At 38.7% G+C, this 11,278-nt stretch overlaps 1 protein-coding gene across 1 annotated transcript in view; it reads left to right on the top strand.

Moving 5' to 3' along the window:
* Positions 1 to 11,278, top strand: part of LOC108572334 (histone demethylase UTY) — a 110,034-nt gene that overhangs the window by 19,243 nt on the left and 79,513 nt on the right.

The raw sequence follows: 11,278 nt of genomic DNA, 5'->3' as shown, positions 1-11,278 counted from the left end.
CGCCTAGCCTCGGCGTTGTGCTCTCGAACGAAGACGACACACGATTTTTGGCAGTCCTGCAGAGCTTTTCCCTCTTACCCACACCGTTCCCTCCCCCCTTGTGTATTCCCATGCGTTATACTGCCTCCACGAAACACCGGTGGCTACACTTCGAAAACGTTTCAGCCTGCATTTATATTTACGCATTAAACGCGTCGGGACCGGGCCTCCTTTTACGTTTTGCCTATACGTATGTAACGAATTACATCCGTTTCCGTCTTCCCTCATTTGAAATGGTAATGGAACTTCTAAATAGAAATTTTCAAATCCCGGGAACGACATCACTTGCGGACAAGTGATAACTGCACACGCGTCTCGTGTAATGTTCACGTTTCACGATCTTTTCTTCCCTTCTTTCTTTTTTAATTTGGGAAATTAATGGTAATCAGTTTAAGTTAGGTTAGGTTGTACAAAATGTTAATAGATTCGTGGAGAGAAATTGATCTGCTTCTTTCAATTTTAAAGATAAATCTTTTGGTGAAAGTAGAATTTACAGGTTAGGTTAGGTTAGGTGAATCCTTTGGTGAAAGTAGAATTTGCAGGTTAATGTGTTCTGGGGAAGAAGTTTTTGAATAATGTAAAAATTCGCTTAAACCGCGGGGAGAATTCTATTTTGGACTGTATTTGGAATACAGCGACAGTTCGATAAACTTCTGCGAATGCAGGAAGCCAACGTTCACGATAAGAATAACGTTTGCGCGTATAGTCGGTGGAAGAAATGTAGCGAGGTCGTAAGATCGATTCAGGTCTCAAAGTTTCGACAGAAACCTGAGAAGGTAGGTATTCGAAACCTTAGTCAGGGCCGTATAAGGTGTGCCTTAGCTTCGATTCAGTTCCAATCGAGAAATATAAAAATACACGCGTCTTGCTTTATACACGTTCGACAATTTTTTATTCATCTCCAAACCTTCCAAATTTTTCTACCTTCTATCGTTACTAATTTCTAAGTAAAATTTCACTCCAAATTTTTGTCGACGAAGAGAAGAACAATACAATTGACTTTTTCTTCCGATTCCTTTGGCTCTATCGTTAATAATTTTTAAGTAAACATTCTACTCTGATCTCAAACTCAGTAACGAGTAATCGCACCAAAATTCGTTCAGATGATGGAAAACAAATTTCACTGTGATCTGAAAATTCGTTCAGAATGACGGAAAGAAGATTTCTTCTTACGACTGTACCTATTTGGAGATTGGCAGCGAGAATTCGATGAACACACGTGCCCTTGTGAAATATCGCGACTTTAATGTTATAGAGCCGTGCCAGATCACAGACGTATAATCAGACAATTATGCTCATAATAATAGGCTGGAATTCTTAGTAACCGAGAGCGGCGTAGAGATTCACCCAGCGAGGGCCTATTTACCTACCGGTGCCTTATGGATGGGGCATTTGTGGTTGCTTAGCCGCAAAAACCGACGCGATGCACAGTTTCGCGGTGTCAACGTCCCTGGTTTTATTGTAACTCACGCTCCTCTCGTTCGCGTAAATACACACGTGAGAATAGCTTCAACTGGTTCCCTTTGAATGTGCCTGACACCCTGTGTTTTTCAAACGACGCAATTCCGTGTAATTTGATAATGCCGAATCTCTCTATGCTGTATACTACCCAGGATTATTTCCATAATTTCTAGGTAATTGAAGGCTGAAAGTGATTTTGTTATTATCCGCATTGTCTGTGCAGTTCGTTAACCCTTTTGTTGGCAACGAAAATATTCACGGTTGTTTCAAGCTTTAAAATTTGCAAACTTTTGCATAAATTTTTATTTCCGAAATGTATGTCGACGTAAAAATTCCAAAAATGGTATCTAAAGTGGGATTTACGATAGTTTCAGGAGAATATAAAAAATGATTAACTCTTGTGTGGGCAACCAAAATGTTCACGGTTTCAGGCTTTGAAATTTGCAACTTTTTGCATAAATTTTTATTTTCGAAACGTGTATCGACGTAAAAATTCCAAAAAATAATAATTTCACACGAATATAAAAAATTGTTAAAGAAAATATAGAAATGGGTACCCATTGATTGAATCGTTTCCTTTTGCATACGAGTACACAAGCAGTGACAATAATTTTGTTTTCCTCAAAGTTGCAACAATGTGAACAGTTAGGTTTCTTCATTGTGTACCTTGATCTAATCCTTACTCGCATGCGAAAGGTGAACACTGTGAATCGTTTTAGTCATTGTGCAAGTTCTTTCGCATAAAGAGTTGTTTCAGTTCCGTGTAACGTAAAAAATGGAACGTAATCTGAATCATAAATGATCCAAATGAAATTTCACTTGCATTTCTTCGAAACGAATTTTTATTTTTATTGAAAGAAGCGACTTAAAGAACAATTGTATACTGTAGAAGAGACTTTGATAAGAATCCCAGAATTTTTCAGATTTTTTGTAAGCCTGGATCAGTGAAAAAATTAGACTTAGATATAAACGACCTAGTTTATCTACAGAGTATGAAAAAATGTTTGCCTACAGTGGGTTAAGAAGGAAGGTATGTATGCTAAAGCATACAATTTTAATATAACACGTTAATCTGGTGAATTATAATCTTCGAAATCCCGTTTCAAAATTACAGTCACCTGCTTGTTTGGTAAACTGAGTTACTGCATGTGACTCCATGTTTAGATGTTTCGAAATCATAGTAAACGAGGGTAGTTATGTTACAAAACGTATCGAACGCGTGCGATCGATAGTTGGATGTTTGCAAGCTTGCATTAAAACGAAAGGTGAACATTTTCTCAACAGTTTTATCAAACAAACTCTAACCACCTCAAATACCTCGATTATTTTAAGAAATAAACCAAAGTATTACTTACAGAAGTAAGTAATTTCCTTTCGTTTATTTCCTGAAATAATAGAAATCTTTAAAGTTGACAGGGTTGGTGTAACAACTTGTATAATTGCAAACTGGTCGTATGCAAAAATAATTCCAGCTGAAAAACATGTTTACGTGTTTTTTTGCAATCATTTTAAATGCTAAATCTCCCTGAAAATGATTTCCGTATATTTTTCAATTGCGTGTTTATTTCCTTCTATTCCGTGAAATTCACTTCGATTTATGAGATGTTCGAGATCAGGTCGATTTGAAAATTAATGGAAATGTGCCAGTTTTGAATAAATACATTATTTAAACTATCAGAGTTCGTATCGCTGTTAGGAATATTCAAATAAAAAAAAAAAAGACGATAGAAAAAGAATTGTAGGATGCGGTAGATTGTTTCAAAGTAGCTGTTAAGAGTGAAATTTTCGAAAGAACCAAAATGAATCGATACCAATCCGTGCGGCAGTTCACATTGGAGCCATTAACGAAATTGCCCTTTACGCAAGGTTAACAAATTGAAAAATAAATATAAAGAAACAAGTATACCGCCCGGGGCAACGAATGTTCGCGGAAAACGATCACTAACCACCGTTTTTTAACACTGGATCTCTCGATCCGTATCTGCTATCTACCTGAATATTATCTACCACGAGTGGATTTTAGGAGAATAAAATACCATAGGCGAACAGTCTGCGTCATTAGCAGCGCCTCCGTGTTATTACGGGAAATTACGTGCATACATACGCGAGACCGCGGTATTCAAATACTTTATGATACATTTAAAATAGTTGTAAGCTGGCGCTTTTAATTACAGCCGTGTACGCGTTTTGCATACGAAATTGATTTTACCATTGTATATCGTGCGCGACGTGATTACTTCGCCAAGCTTTGTACTTCCCTTATGTAGGTCTTGGTCTTTTGTGTGATGTTCTCTTTTGCCGCGGACTGGCGAAGCAGTAAAGAACATGCGAGAAACAGATTAGCAAACGCAAGCCTGCAACGCCGGTAATACGGCATAATTTAATTGCTTTGTGAACAGCATTTCTAATTTCACGTGTACACAGAGTTTCTCTTCTTTTGACATGTTCATTTCGTTAAATTGAACGATATATAGTGAATTTAAGAAATTATTCTTTCAGTGAGTTTCTATTCCTAATGCAATATTATATTAGTTGTATTAATACAGTTTGTCTGCAGTACAATGATATAAATTTAATAATTGAGTAATAAAAAGAAAAGAAATGTATGGTTATGGAAACATAGGAGATAATCATACTCTTTGAAGGGCGTAGATAGCTGTAATTCGTAGCGTGACACAGGCGGGGTAGGCACATCGGGCGGTGGCTTGTCGACGAGTGTCACGGTACTGTTCTAAAACAGGGCCACTACGCATGCGCGATTCCCCTATCTGCTCGTTCTTGTCTCTCTGCGTCCCTCTGCTGTAATATTACTGTCGCTTCCCCCTCCATCCATCTTCGAGTATCCCCTCTTTCATCCTTTCTTAATCCCCGTGTGCCCTTCGCGCCAGTCGCGTCAGTTGCGTGAAAGCCTTCAACGGGGGAGGTGCTTCTCTGCACTTTCTGTGCATGGCACCCTCTCCTCTTATAATCACTGCCATTAGTAGTAATATATATATATGTATATATATATACATATACATATATAGATAAATAGAAATAGATATATACATGTGTATAATTGGAAAGTAAAGTAGAATATATACGCGATCACGATCTGTCAATTTAAATGTGATTCGTGAACCGTGACACAGAAATGCACAGATCAACGTGGTTCATGCTACCTAACAGATCGACGAAATAAAACGTGCTGCGGAAGGGGGTAACCGTAAATGTTCGTTCTCAGCAACTTAGAAGTGAGGTGAAGCTTTGTGGACCTATCATTGTGTCCGTTGTTACTAGTGCTCCGCTTCGTGCGGCACAGCGTCCGTTCGCATTTCTTCGTGTCGAACACAGTGTATCCACCACATCTCTCTCTCTCCCTGTCATCCTTTTCCTCTCTCCCTTTCTCCCTCTCCCTATCCCTCTCCCTCTCCCTCTCCCTCTTTGTCTCGTCACCTTTGGCTTCTGCATCAGCACGTTTACTGCTTGACGCATCCGACGGCCTTGTTCTCCTGTGTTCTACTCGCCTTCTTTTCTCGGTGTGCGTTAAGAGGATAGCGTAATATGTCGAGTGTGACGTCGCCGTGACCGAAAGCGACGTCTGGATTCAGTGCATGATTCAAACGAGGAAGTCGGTGAACTTGTGCATCGTGCCAGTGTGATATTCTCGTTCCATCGTTCCCCTCCCCGTTTCATCGAGAGCTTCTTACGAAGCGTGCACAGCCTTCCAGCGTACATACGGCGTCTTCCTGGCGCTGATTGAGATTTAAATTCCACAGACCTTGGGCGATTTAAATGGTAAGTGAACCGCTGGGCTGACTTGCTGCGTGCATTATTGTGTTCGTGGTTGGCACGCTTGTACATATACGTGAATAGGAAGCGTGCTTTCCTCGATGATACCGACCACAGTGTGCACACGGCGTTTGCTGCAAGATTGATTGTCGTGCGCGCGCGTACTCGCTCGCGCGCGTGCATATGTGCGAGCGTACGTGTTTGCGTGTGTTTGCTGCGTGTGTTTAACGGTGCATCGCGAGGCCGCCTGGCTGTGATCAACAGACGACATATCGGCCTGGTTTTACGCTCGAATTAGGAGGCCGAGCATGAAATTTTTGTCGAGTGGCACGATCGATGCTTCGGGGACACTTTCGTATACGCCCTCGACTCGTCCTTTGACCCTTAAACGAGCAAGCGCCGTATGTATCAAACGCAGAATACCTTCTTTTCTCTATTTATTGTTTTTCTCCATCGTTTTGAATAACCTAGTTTTCGAGGTGAACCAAAATTGAAACGAAAGATATTTACATAAAATTTCGAGTATCTTTTATTAAATTTAATAAGTTAATAATATCGTCAGAAATAGTAATATTCGAATATTTCACAAATTTCTGTATCTCATAAATAATTACTATTCAGAATTAGTCAGGCTTCTTCCCTGTCACCTTGACCCGCATAACTGCTTCTCACAGTTGTTGAATTACTTACCGATAGCCGGTATATTCTGTGGAATGCAACTAAAAAAATTCTACTAGGAAACAATAAGTCGAACGATATTTGTGTATCTGGTCACGTATTTACAAGACATATCGAGTGTCGCGTACTTCATTGTTCCAGAGACCTTGACGGAACCTTGATTCGCGTTGAAAGTAAAGTCTCTCCCTAGCGAAGCATAATTCGAAATCGAAGTTTGCTGGATCCGTAAAATGGCGTGTGGCGCGTGTTACAGGAGACCAGCGAACGTGGAAACAATAACAGCCCGTATTAATCAACCATAGTCTGAGTAGGTCAATGCAACAAGTCGCGTAAATGCCAAGCTTGATGATGATAATGCGTGAAAGGTTGAAGAACACCGGTGTGCCGGTAACTGCTATTCAATGTGAATCGTTAACAAGTGAAAAACTAGGTCGCTGTATGCGTGTAAATGCGCTTTATTACTGTGTACACACACACACACATAAATAAAAGAAACCATACCAAGTTCCACTAGGTCGATGAATTACAACTAATTATCTGATTACAATAATGGGATGTAATTGGTCCTTGCTTTATCGTTATTTTTATTTGTTCACTTTTCTCTAAGTATAGAAAATTGAGATTAATTATAGTGCCAACGTAAAGAAAAGAAATTATCTAGAATTGCACACAAATACTTTGCGCTTTAGATTGTTGAGAATGCAATAACCGTTAAAAATACACAACTATTGGAATATTTGAAGATATAGCAATTAAAATCTCTATTGTATAATTTTTTTATTTTATTAATTTTCATAATTCTACGGTCATTCCTGTGTAAATTCTTCTCACCATTTCCTTGTTCGCTTTATTTATCTTCTTCGCAGCTTCTTTATCTTTTCTGTTGCTGATAAGTCTGACATAGGGAAAAGTTCAACCCGCTTGGTAATATCAGAGGGAAATGAAATGCGACGAACTTGAAGTCGAGAAATGACAACACTTTTTCCATCGCATTCGAATTACCCGCGTTTACGACACAAAGCGGGCGAGCATTTATGGTTATTACCGCGCCCTTAAAAATGTTCCAGGGACTTCTCAATCGTGGTTGCGACTGAATCAAATATACATACAATTATTTAGATTAATTCCTGTAAGATTGCATTTCATCTCCTTTTACTTCAAATAGATTTCATTGTGATTTCGAGCTGCTGTAATTTCGTTATTAAATTTTGATGAAAAGTGAGGTTATGGTATCACCGATTCTAAATAATCCAACTTTCAACGAATCATAATTGTTCAAAAGATCTGTGTTGTAAGAATGTTGGCAAGAAAGAAGGGAAACAGGTGTAAATTCGAAATTCAATTTGTTAAGAAAGAAGTGTCAAATATTTCCCTGCGGGGACACCGGTTGTTGCTGCTTGCGGATCGACTGTTTTGTCCCTCTGTGGTGTTGATACGCATATCTCTGCATGTGTATCGCGTACACTTGCCTGCATACACGTTCACCTTGTGTTTACGTTGCCTACGTACGAGCGTCCCTAGCGTTGAGCGAAAGAGGTGTCGAGTTTCAAAGCAGAGCAAGTCACCGCGACTCACGCTACACAAAACACACACACATGTTCACATTGTACGTATGGTACGTACTATACATAGAGGAAGCGAGAAATGTAACGTGCACGAGGGCTGAGTTGCTATCCGCGTGTAGACCGGATGGATGAAAAATGCTTGAAAAGTAATAACGCGATGTAGGAAATAGAGGAAGTAGAACGTGTCTCCTCAGGATTAAAAGTGGTCTCCAAAGGCACGGTTAGGCATAGAAATGCACGATGAGAAAAGAACTGGCGACAGTGAAGCTCGGATTTTTTTGCAGTATTGCGTGGCACGGTTTAAAAAGCGCGGTTTAATTGGAGCAAGGAACAAGCGAGTTTATAGGGTACGGTTTCGTGAGCAGCGCGAATGTTTGTTGAAGATACGACTAGGCATAGATATCTGTTCCGGAAGGATGTGCAGGAAGTTTTAGCTTTTACCAAGAAAAAAGGTTACGTTTCTAGAGACTTTTGGTTTGAAGAAGTATAGCGTGTTGTGAAAAATATTTCTAACCTTAGGAACGATTTGCTTTGGAAAATTTTAAAAATCGTTCCTTTGTTCTCGATAGAAAATCGTGTATAATGTTAAAGGTGTATTTTTTCGAAATTTATCAGGATTAAAGTAACACGTTCAATCTGTACTATTGTAAAATGTGAAAGTACTACTTGCAGCGAAATTTATATTTCTGAATGTTCTATTTGAAGGTAACTGTGTTATTAACCCTCAAATGGTAAGGAGGGTTTTAAGGTTAGGTTCGGTTAGATGAGGTCGGATTTGATCCCAGCCTCTTTTTTGCTATTTTTAAACGGGGAAAAGCAAAGTTATGACCTCGAACTTGTATTATTATGTATTTATATAATAAGCAACAATAATAATAAAATATTTTTTAGCCAATTATATCAGTTTCAATTGTACGAAAAGTTTACTAAATAATAAGCAAATATTTTTTCAGTGATTATATCGGTCAAAATCGTATTACAATAAGATTGGACACTAACATAACCTAAAAAAAGTTCTCAAAAAATTACAATATGTTTGAGAAACTCTATAGGAACTCTAGAAATACACGATACAAATACAAAATACAATTTTCTTGTGTCTTTGAGAGAAATAGAGCGGGAACAACACGAAAAGAACTGTAGCTGGGTCAGACCTAACCGTTATAGGATTAAAATTAAAGAAAAACACGGTATTCTCAAAAAAAAACGTATTGTTAACAAGTCCTAAAAATATTTCTCCAAAGATTCCAGCAGTTCCGTGATAAAAGAACGCGTGCTACCCAATTATCGGAGCAATAAGTTCCCGAAGGAACATAATAGCAGGGCTGATTTTTATGAGTGACGTGTAATGTCAGGGTTGTTTCGTTGAAAGACTATTTTTGACGTCTTTCGAGTACGCGTTCTCTATGTCGAAAGAGTAGCAGAAAGAAATTCAATTCTCCTTTTTCGTCGTCTTTTTTTTTTTTTTTTATCTCCCCGCTACATCCAAGAAATTCTGGACAATAAGGCAGAAAAGGGAGGAGTATAAGCGAGTCAGCGTAGAATTTAAATTCTTGATCTCACGGTCACTGACCATGGCATTCAGGCAATGCCACAGTGTTGTTCAACGAGTTGAAGATCAGTGCCCCCTGCTTCCCGGGCCGAGTTCGATGAAAGATCCAACGATCAATGAGTCACTTATGTATTCATACCAGAAAAGGAGACGTTGTAAAATTTCATTATTCCGATGAACAGTATGCGGCCTATAATCAGCCTGGTTATTCCAGAAGCAAAATGTTACTTTGTCGTAGGGAAAAAATCGACGAAACTTTATCACTTCGAGTATGGTTCCCCTTTGAAAAGACGTAATTAAACGTAAATTCGAAATCGCGGATTTCTGTTTAACGTAGAAACCGAATAAAACACCTCGTTATACCGCGATCATTTATTTTCGACAGGCAAGATTAATCGATATTGCACGAGCAATTAAACGTAAATTACAAATCGTGTTATGCGTGTGCCACTTTGGTAGCAAAATTATGCCGATTTTCGATAAAAGAAATCGTACGAACGTTGATTGGTGGCATGCAGGTGATTAAACCCCGGTTCTCAAATAAGATATTTGTAATACAGGAACCATAAACCCGGTGTTAATTCCCGGTAGAATTAGTGCGTATAATCGTTCAGTTGATAATCTGATTACACTGTTATTGGATTGCATCGAGCAATTACGTTGGCAAACTGCAGCACGATGCACAGGAAATAATTAAAGCTGATCGATCTGTTAAGACAGATTGGGATAAAAAGAATATTGATCAATATTTTCGAGAAACTTTCGTGGATTGTGCTGGATATTTAATACATTTTATCGTTGTTGATGAAATGTACACACGTGCTCGGTTAAATTTGATTGGTAACGAGTTCGGGCTCGGGTATTCGAATTTAACCGAGCAGGATACCGTTTCTGATTCGAGGAAATGACTCTCGAAATTGACACTGGCGTCGTGCGCAGGTGGAAATTGAAAGAAATTGCGATGAATCGCATTCAAATGTTAAAAATTGAAATTTCTTTAATTATTATACAAAAGTTAAAATTTCTGGTATTAAATTGCGGCGCAAGAAATATGTGTCAAATATTTGTTTTCTTTTCGAAACTACATTATTTGTACTTGGAAACTCTCCGTTGTAAATAAATTCTTGTAAACATTTCGCGAATTTTCTATCATAAAAGTATTCGGCCAAAAAGTATCGGTACTATTACGTTTTTCCTAACAGAGATTGATAAACTGTATAATCTTGTTTCATGAAACTTCATACATCTAACAAGTTCCGCATGATTCATCAGCTAGTAGTTTTTCTCGGAAAAAATTATTCACATTCTCGAGTTTATGGTAATCTGTGGGAGAGTGATTCAGTGATTCGACGATTAAAGTGGATGATAGAGAGTTTCGTGTAAATCAATTGCTATACTATTTCCACAGCCTCCGTTACGTTCGCGTAGTTTTGCGTTATCATGGAGCGAAATTAGCCTTACGGAATTCACTGAAGTTAAAGTGTCATTTTTGAACTTTTCAACTTTACATTGTCAATTTTTCATCAAGTGACAATCGATGGTCACTTTCGATAAAACATCGAGTATTCTTAACCTCTTCAGGGACACCGACACATATGCGTACCTTTAGTATTTGCGATAGAGAAAATATGAAAAACACAATCTCCCGAAATCTCGAAAAATCTCCCAAGGAAAGTAGTCTGATTGCTGTCGATTTAACATGAATGTCCGGGCGTACCGACGACCGAACAATACATCGGCCTTTTCCATAGAAACAGTGTTTGTAAAGAGAAGTCTTAGCCGGCATGGCCCGTCAAAATTTCGAAGATTCTAAACCCAGACACCTCATGCGCCAAGACCATAAAACAGACCCTAGACACCTATGTACACAGAAATATAACAAATCTGTGTAACAATTTCCCCACTTCCACACCATCAGACAGACACCCCTCAAGCATCCCGAAGAAACCAATCACCACACACTTCCACCACCTCCTCCACATTCACCCCACCAATCGCAACACACATCTAGTTAATAAAAGAGCGAACATAGTCGCTAGAAGAAAAGAACTAGTTTAGCTTTCGAAGCGCACACAATATAACACACTGGACTTTAGTGGAGCTCTCCGGACATTAGTTCATCGGGAGAGAGCGACGCGAAATATATATTGTAATATTTTGGGCCGCATCAATGAATATAAATGTGAAAAAAATCGTCCCTGTTAATTAAAAT

Source organism: Habropoda laboriosa, unplaced genomic scaffold (assembly GCF_001263275.1).
Source record: "Habropoda laboriosa isolate 0110345459 unplaced genomic scaffold, ASM126327v1 scaffold65, whole genome shotgun sequence".
NCBI lineage: Eukaryota > Metazoa > Arthropoda > Insecta > Hymenoptera > Apidae > Habropoda > Habropoda laboriosa.
The sequence above is the reverse complement of the archived record's forward strand: the minus strand, read 5'-3'. Positions and strand labels throughout refer to the sequence as shown.